This window comes from Colletes latitarsis, unplaced genomic scaffold, assembly GCF_051014445.1.
Source record: "Colletes latitarsis isolate SP2378_abdomen unplaced genomic scaffold, iyColLati1 scaffold0013, whole genome shotgun sequence".
In the NCBI taxonomy this organism is placed as follows: domain Eukaryota; kingdom Metazoa; phylum Arthropoda; class Insecta; order Hymenoptera; family Colletidae; genus Colletes; species Colletes latitarsis.
In genome coordinates, this window is record NW_027488368.1 from 1,330,814 (window position 1) to 1,338,858 (window position 8,045).

An 8,045-nucleotide genomic window follows, 5' to 3' on the forward strand; every position below is an offset into this window, starting at 1 on the left:
ATTAATATTTTAGAGGATAACGCCGGTTATGTCTCGGTTAGGTCTGGGATTTGCCCTCATCTGGCTCGTTCTTTCGCATTTTTCGCATACTTGTTCGCCAGATCCTGAGTATTTTCTGGCTTGCATCACTTAGTAATGCGGTATCACATCGAAACTGTCAATTAAACCTGGCTGCGATTAATATTTTCGAGGATAACGCCGGTTATGTCTGGGATAGGTCTGGTATTTGCCCTGATCTGGCTCGTACTTTCGCATTTTTCGCATACTTCTTGACCTCATACTGGCCTTTTTCTCGTTTGGAATACGTAGTAATGCGGTACCACACCGATACAGTCAATTAAACCTGGTTGCGATTAATATTTAAGAGGATAACGCCGGTTATGTCTCGGTTAGGTCTGGTATTTGCCATCATCTAGCACATACTTTCGCATTTTTCGCATACGTGAATGGCCAGATCCTGGGCTTTTTCTGGTTTGGATCACGTAGTAATGCGGTAACACACGGCAACAGTCAATTAAACCTGGCGGCGATTAGTATTTTAGAGGATAACGCCGGTTATGTCTCGGTTAGGTCTGGGATTTGCCCCTCATCTGGCTCGTACCTTCGCATTATTCGCAAACTTGTTGGCCAGATCCTGGGTTTCTTCTGGTTTGGATCCCGTAGAAATGTGGTTCCACACCGAAACAGTCAATTAAACCTGGTTGCGATTCATATTTTAGAGGATAACGCCGGTTATGTCTCGGTTAGGTCTGGGAATTGCCCTCATCTGGCTCGTACTTTCGCATTTTTCGCATACTTGTTGCCAGATCCTGGGATATTTCTGGTTTGGATCACGTATTAATGTGGTACCACAAAGAAACAGTCAATTAAACCAGGTTGCGATTCATATTTTAGATGATAACGCCGGTTATGTCTCGGTTAGGTCTGGGAATTGCCCTCATCTGGCTCGTACCTTCGCATTTTTCGCATACTTGTTGGCCAGATCCTGGGTTTCTTCTGGTTTGGATCCCGTAGAAATGTGGTTCCACACCGAAACAGTCAATTAAACCTGGTTGCGATTCATATTTTAGAGGATAACGCCGGTTATGTCTCGGTTAGGTCTGGGAATTGCCCTCATCTGGCTCGTACTTTCGCATTTTTCGCATACTTGTTGCCAGATCCTGGGATATTTCTGGTTTGGATCACGTATTAATGTGGTACCACAACGAAACATTCAATAAAAGCTGGTTCCGATTAATATTTTAGAGGATAACGCTGGTTATGTCTGGGTTAGATCTGGTGTTTGCAATCACCTGGCTCATACTGTCGCATTTTTCGCATACTTGTTGGCCAGATCCCGGGCTTTTTCTGGTTTGGATCACGTAGTAATGCGGTACCACACCGCAACAGTCAATTAAACCTGGTTGCGATTAATATTTTAGAGGATAGCGACGGTTATGTCTCGTTTAGGACTGGGATTTGCCCTGATCTGGCTCGTACTTTCGCATTTTTCGCATACTTGAATGGTCAGATCCTTGCCTTTTTCTGGGTTGGACCACGTAGTAATGTGATACGACACCGAAGCAGTCAATTAAACCTGGTTGCGATAAATATTTTAGAGGATAACGCCGGTTATGACTGGGTTACGTCTGGTATTTGCAATCATCTTCCTCATACTTTCGCATTTTTGACATACTTGTTGGCCAGATCCTGGGATTTTTCTGACTTAGATCACGTATTAATGTGGTACCACACTGAAACAGTCTATAAAACCTGGTTCCGAGTAATATTTTGGAGGATAACGCCGGTTATGTCTGGGTTAGGTCTGGTATTCGCAATCATCTTGCACATACTTTCGCACTTTTCGCATACTTGAATGGTCAGATCCTGGCCTTTTTCTGGCTTGACCCACGTAGTAATGTGGTACCACACTGAAAGTGTCAATTAAACCTGGTTCCGATTGATATTTTAGAGGATAACGACGGTTATGCCTGGGATAGGTCTGGTATTTGCCATCATCTAGCACATACTTTCGCATCTTTCGCATACTTGTTGGCCAGGTCCTGGGTTTTTTTCTGGTTGGGATCACGTATTAATGTGGTACAACACTGAAACAGTCAAGTAAACCTGGTTTCGAACAATATTTCAGAGGATAACACCGGTTAGGTCTGGATTAGGTCTGGTATTTGCAATCATCTTCCTCATACTTTCGCATTTTTGACATACTTGTTGGCCAGATCCTGGGATTTTTCTGACTTAGATCACGTATTAATGTGGTACCACACTGAAACAGTCAATAAAACCTGGTTCCGAGTAATATTTTGGAGGATAACGCCGGTTATGTCTGGGTTAGGTCTGGTATTTGCAATCATCTAGCACATACCTTCGCACTCTTCGCATACTTGAATGGCCAGATCCTGGGCTTTTTCTGGTTTGGATCACGTAGTAATGCGGTACCACACCGCAACAGTCAATTAAACCTGGTTGCGATTAATATTTTAGAGGATAACGCCGGTTATGTCTCGGTTAGGTCTGGAATTTGCCCTCATCTGGCTCGTACTTTCGCATTTTTCCATACTTGTTGGCCAGATCCAGGGATTTTTCTGGTTTGGACCACGTAGTAATGCGGTACCACAACGTAATAGTCAATTAAACCTGGTGGCCATTAATATCTTAGAGGATAACGCCGGTTATGTCTCGGTTAGGTCTGGGATTTGCCCCTCATCTGGCTCGTACCTTCGCATTTTTCGCATACTTCTTGGCCAGATCCTGGGTTTCTTCTGGTTTGGATCCCGTAGAAATGTGGTTCCACATCGAAACAGTCAATTAAACCTGGTTGCGATTAATACTTTAGAGAATAACGCCGGTTATGACTGGGTTACGTCTGGTATTTGCAATTATCTTCCTCATACTTTCGCACTTTTGACATACTTGTTGGTCAGTTCCTGGCCTTTTTCTGGCTTGGCCCACGTAGTAATGTGGTACCACACTGAAAGTGTCAATTAAACCTGGTTCCGATTGATATTTTAGAGGATAACGCCGGTTATGTCTGGGTTAGTTCTGGTATTTCCAACCATCTGGCTCATACTTTCGCATTTTTCGCATACTTGTTGGCCAGATCCTGGGCTTTTTCTGGTTTGGATCACGTAGTAATGCGGTACCACACCGGAACGGTCAATTAAACCTGGTTGCGATTAATATTTTAGAGGATAGCGACGGTTATGTCTCGGTTAGGACTGGGATTTGCCCTCATCTGGCTCGTACTTTCGCATTTTTCGCATATTTGAATGGTCAGATCCTGGTCTTCTTCTGGTTTGGATCACGTAGTAGTGTGGTACCACAATGAAACAGTCAATAAAACCTGGTTCCGATTAATATTTTAGAGGATAACGCCGGTTAGGTCTGGGTTGCGTCTGGTATTTGCAGTCATCTGGCTCATACTTTCGCATTTTTCGCATTCTTGCTGGCCAGGTCCTGGGTTTTTTTCTGGTTGGGATCACGTAGTAATGTGGTACCACACTGAAACAGTCAATTAAACCTGGTTACGAGTAATATTTTGGAGGATAACGCCGGTTATGTCTCGGGTAGGTCTGGTATTTGCCCCCATATGGCTCGTAGTTTCGCATTTTTCGCATACTTGCTGGCCAAATCCTGGGCTTTTTCTGGTTTTGATCACGTAGTAATGCGTTACCACACCGCAACAGTCAATTAAACCTGGTTGCGATTAATATTTTAGAGGATAACGCCGGTTATGTCTCGGTTAGGTCTGGTATTTGCCCTCATCTGGCTTGTACTTTCGCATTTTTCGCATACTTGAATGGCCAGATCCTGGTCTTTTTCTGGTTTGGATCATGTAGTAGTGTGGTACCACAATGAAACAGTCAATTAAACCTGGTTCCGGTTGATATTTTAGAGGATAACGCCGGTTATGTCTGGGTTAGTTCTGGTATTTGCAATCATCTGGCTCATACTTTCGCATTTTTCGCAAACTTGTTGGCCAGATCCTGGGCTTTTTCTCGTTTGGATCACGTAGTAATGCGGTACCACACTGAAGCTGTCAATTAAACCTGGTTGCGTTAAAGATTTTAGAGGATAACGCCGGTTATGACTGGGTTACGTCTGGTATTTGCAATCATCTTCCTCATACTTTCGCATTTTTGACATACTTGTTGGCCAGATCCTGGGATTTTTCTGACTTAGATCACGTATTAATGTGGTACCACACTGAAACAGTCAATAAAACCTGGTTCCGAGTAATATTTTGGAGGATAACGCCGGTTATGTCTGGGTTAGGTCTGGTATTTGCAATCATCTAGCACATACCTTCGCACTCTTCGCATACTTGAATGGCCAGATCCTGGGCTTTTTCTGGTTTGGATCATGTAGTAATGCGGTACCACACCGGAACGGTCAATTAAACCTGGTTGCGATTAATATTTTAGAGGATAGCGACGGTTATGTCTCGGTTAGGACTGGGATTTGCCCTCATCTGGCTCGTACTTTCGCATTTTTCGCATATTTGAATGGTCAGATCCTGGTCTTCTTCTGGTTTGGATCACGTAGTAGTGTGGTACCACAATGAAACAGTCAATAAAACCTGGTTCCGATTAATATTTTAGAGGATAACGCCGGTTAGGTCTGGGTTGCGTCTGGTATTTGCAGTCATCTGCCTGATACTTTCGCACCTTTCGCATTCTTGCTGGCCAGGTCCTGGGTTTTTTTCTGGTTGGGATCACGTAGTAATGTGGTACCACACTGAAACAGTCAATTAAACCTGGTTGCGATTAATATTTTAGAGGATAACGCCGGTTATGTCTCGGTTAGGTCTGGTATTTGCCCTCATCTGGCTTGTACTTTCGCATTTTTCGCATACTTGAATGGCCAGATCCTGGTCTTTTTCTGGTTTGGATCATGTAGTAGTGTGGTACCACAATGAAACAGTCAATTAAACCTGGTTCCGGTTGATATTTTAGAGGATAACGCCGGTTATGTCTGGGTTAGTTCTGGTATTTGCAATCATCTGGCTCATACTTTCGCATTTTTCGCAAACTTGTTGGCCAGATCCTGGGCTTTTTCTCGTTTGGATCACGTAGTAATGCGGTACCACACTGAAGCTGTCAATTAAACCTGGTTGCGTTAAAGATTTTAGAGGATAACGCCGGTTATGACTGGGTTACGTCTGGTATTTGCAATCATCTTCCTCATACTTTCGCATTTTTGACATACTTGTTGGCCAGATCCTGGGATTTTTCTGACTTAGATCACGTATTAATGTGGTACCACACTGAAACAGTCAATAAAACCTGGTTCCGAGTAATATTTTAGAGGATAGCGACGGTTATGTCTCGGGTAGGTCTGGTATTTGCCCCCATATGGCTCGTAGTTTCGCATTTTTCGCATACTTGCTGGCCAAATCCTGGGCTTTTTCTGGTTTGGATCACGTAGTAATGCGTTACCACACCGCAACAGTCAATTAAACCTGGTTGCGATTAATATTTTAGAGGATAACGCCGGTTATGTCTCGGTTAGGTCTGGTATTTGCCCTCATCTGGCTTGTACTTTCGCATTTTTCGCATACTTGAATGGCCAGATCCTGGTCTTTTTCTGGTTTGGATCATGTAGTAGTGTGGTACCGCAATGAAACAGTCAATTAAACCTGGTTCCGGTTGATATTTTAGAGGATAACGCCGGTTATGTCTGGGTTAGTTCTGGTATTTGCAATCATCTGGCTCATAATTTCGCATTTTTCGCATACTTGTTGGCCAGATCCTGGGCTTTTTCTGGTTTGGATTACGTAGTAATGCAGTACCTCACCGGAACGGTCAATTAAACCTGGTTGCGATTAATATTTTAGAGGATAGCGACGGTTATGTCTCGGTTAGGACTGGGATTTGCCCTCATCTGGCTTGTACTTTCGCATTTTTCGCATACTTGAATGGCCAGATCCTGGTCTTTTTCTGGTTTGGATCATGTAGTAGTGTGGTACCACAATGAAACAGTCAATTAAACCTGGTTCCGGTTGATATTTTAGAGGATAACGCCGGTTATGTCTGGGTTAGTTCTGGTATTTGCAATCATCTGGCTCATACTTTCGCATTTTTCGCAAACTTGTTGGCCAGATCCTGGGCTTTTTCTGGTTTGGATCACGTAGTAATGCGGTACCACACTGAAGCTGTCAATTAAACCTGGTTGCGATAAAGATTTTAGAGGATAACGCCGGTTATGACTGGGTTACGTCTGGTATTTGCAATCATCTTCCTCATACTTTCGCATTTTTGACATACTTGTTGGCCAGATCCTGGGATTTTTCTGACTTATATCACGTATTAATGTGGTACCACACTGAAACAGTCAATAAAACCTGGTTCCGAGTAATATTTTGGAGGATAACGCCGGTTATGTCTGGGTTAGGTCTGGTATTTGCAATCATCTAGCACATACCTTCGCACTCTTCGCATACTTGAATGGCCAGATCCTGGGCTTTTTCTGGTTTGGATCATGTAGTAATGCGGTACCACACCGCAACAGTCAATTAAACCTGGTTGCGATTAATATTTTAGAGGATAACGCCGGTTATGTCTCGGTTAGGTCTGGTATTTGCCCTCATCTGGCTCGTACTTTCGTATTTTTCCATACTTGTTGGCCAGATCCAGGGATTTTTCTGGTTTGGACCACGTAGTAATGCGGTACCACAACGTAATAGTCAATTAAACCTGGTGGCGATTAATATCTTAGAGGATAACGCCGGTTATGTCTCGGTTAGGTCTGGGATTTGCCCCTCATCTGGCTCGTACCTTCGCATTTTTCGCATACTTGTTGGCCAGATCCTGGGTTTCTTCTGGTTTGGATCCCGTAGAAATGTGGTTCCACATCGAAACAGTCAATTAAACCTGGTTGCGATTAATATTTTAGAGAATAACGCCGGTTATGACTGGGTTACGTCTGGTATTTGCAATTATCTTCCTCATACTTTCGCACTTTTGACATACTTGTTGGTCAGTTCCTGGCCTTTTTCTGGCTTGGCCCACGTAGTAATGTGGTACCACATTGAAAGTGTCAATTAAACCTGGTTCCGATTGATATTTTAGAGGATAACGCCGGTTATGTCTGGGTTAGTTCTGGTATTTCCAACCATCTGGCTCATACTTTCGCATTTTTCGCATACTTGTTGGCCAGATCCTGGGCTTTTTCTGGTTTGGATCACGTAGTCATGCGGTACCACACCGGAACGGTCAATTAAACCTGGTTGCGATTAATATTTTAGAGGATAACGCCGGTTATGTCTGTGTTAGGTCTGGGGTTTGCCCTCATCTGGCTCGTACTTTCGCATTTTCCGCATACTTGTTGGCCAGATACAGGGCTCTTTATGGCTTGTATCACATAGTAATGCGGTACCACACCGAAACAGTCAGTTAAACCAGGTTGCGATTAATATTTTAGAGGATAACGCTGGTTATGTCTCGGTCAGGTCTGGTAATTGCCCTCATCTGGCTCGTACTTTCGCATTTTGCGCATACTTCTTGACCTCATCCTGGCCTTTTTCTGGTTTGGAACACGTAGTAATGCGGTACCACACCGAAACAGCCAATTAAACCTGGTTGCGATTAATATTTAAGAGGATAACGCCGGTTATGTCTTGGTTAGCACTGGGATTTGCCCTCATCTGGCTCGTACTTTCGCATTTTTCGCATACTTGTTCGCCAGATCCTGGGCATTTTCTGAGTTGGACCACGTAGTAATGTGGTACCACACTGAAACAGTCAATAAAAGCTTTTTCCGAGTAGTATTTCAGAGGAAGTCACTGGTTATGTCTGGGATAGTTCTGGTATTTGCAATCATCTGGCTCATACTTTCGCGTTTTTCGCATACTTGTTGGTCAGATCCTGGCCTCTTTCTGGTATGTATCCCGCACTAATGTGGTTCCACACCGAAACTGTCAATTATACCTGGTTGCGATTAATATTTTCGATGATAACGCCGGTTATGTCTGGGTTAGTTCTGGTATTTGCAATCATCTGGCTCATACTTTCGCGTTTTTCGCATACTTGTTGGCCAGATCCTCGCCT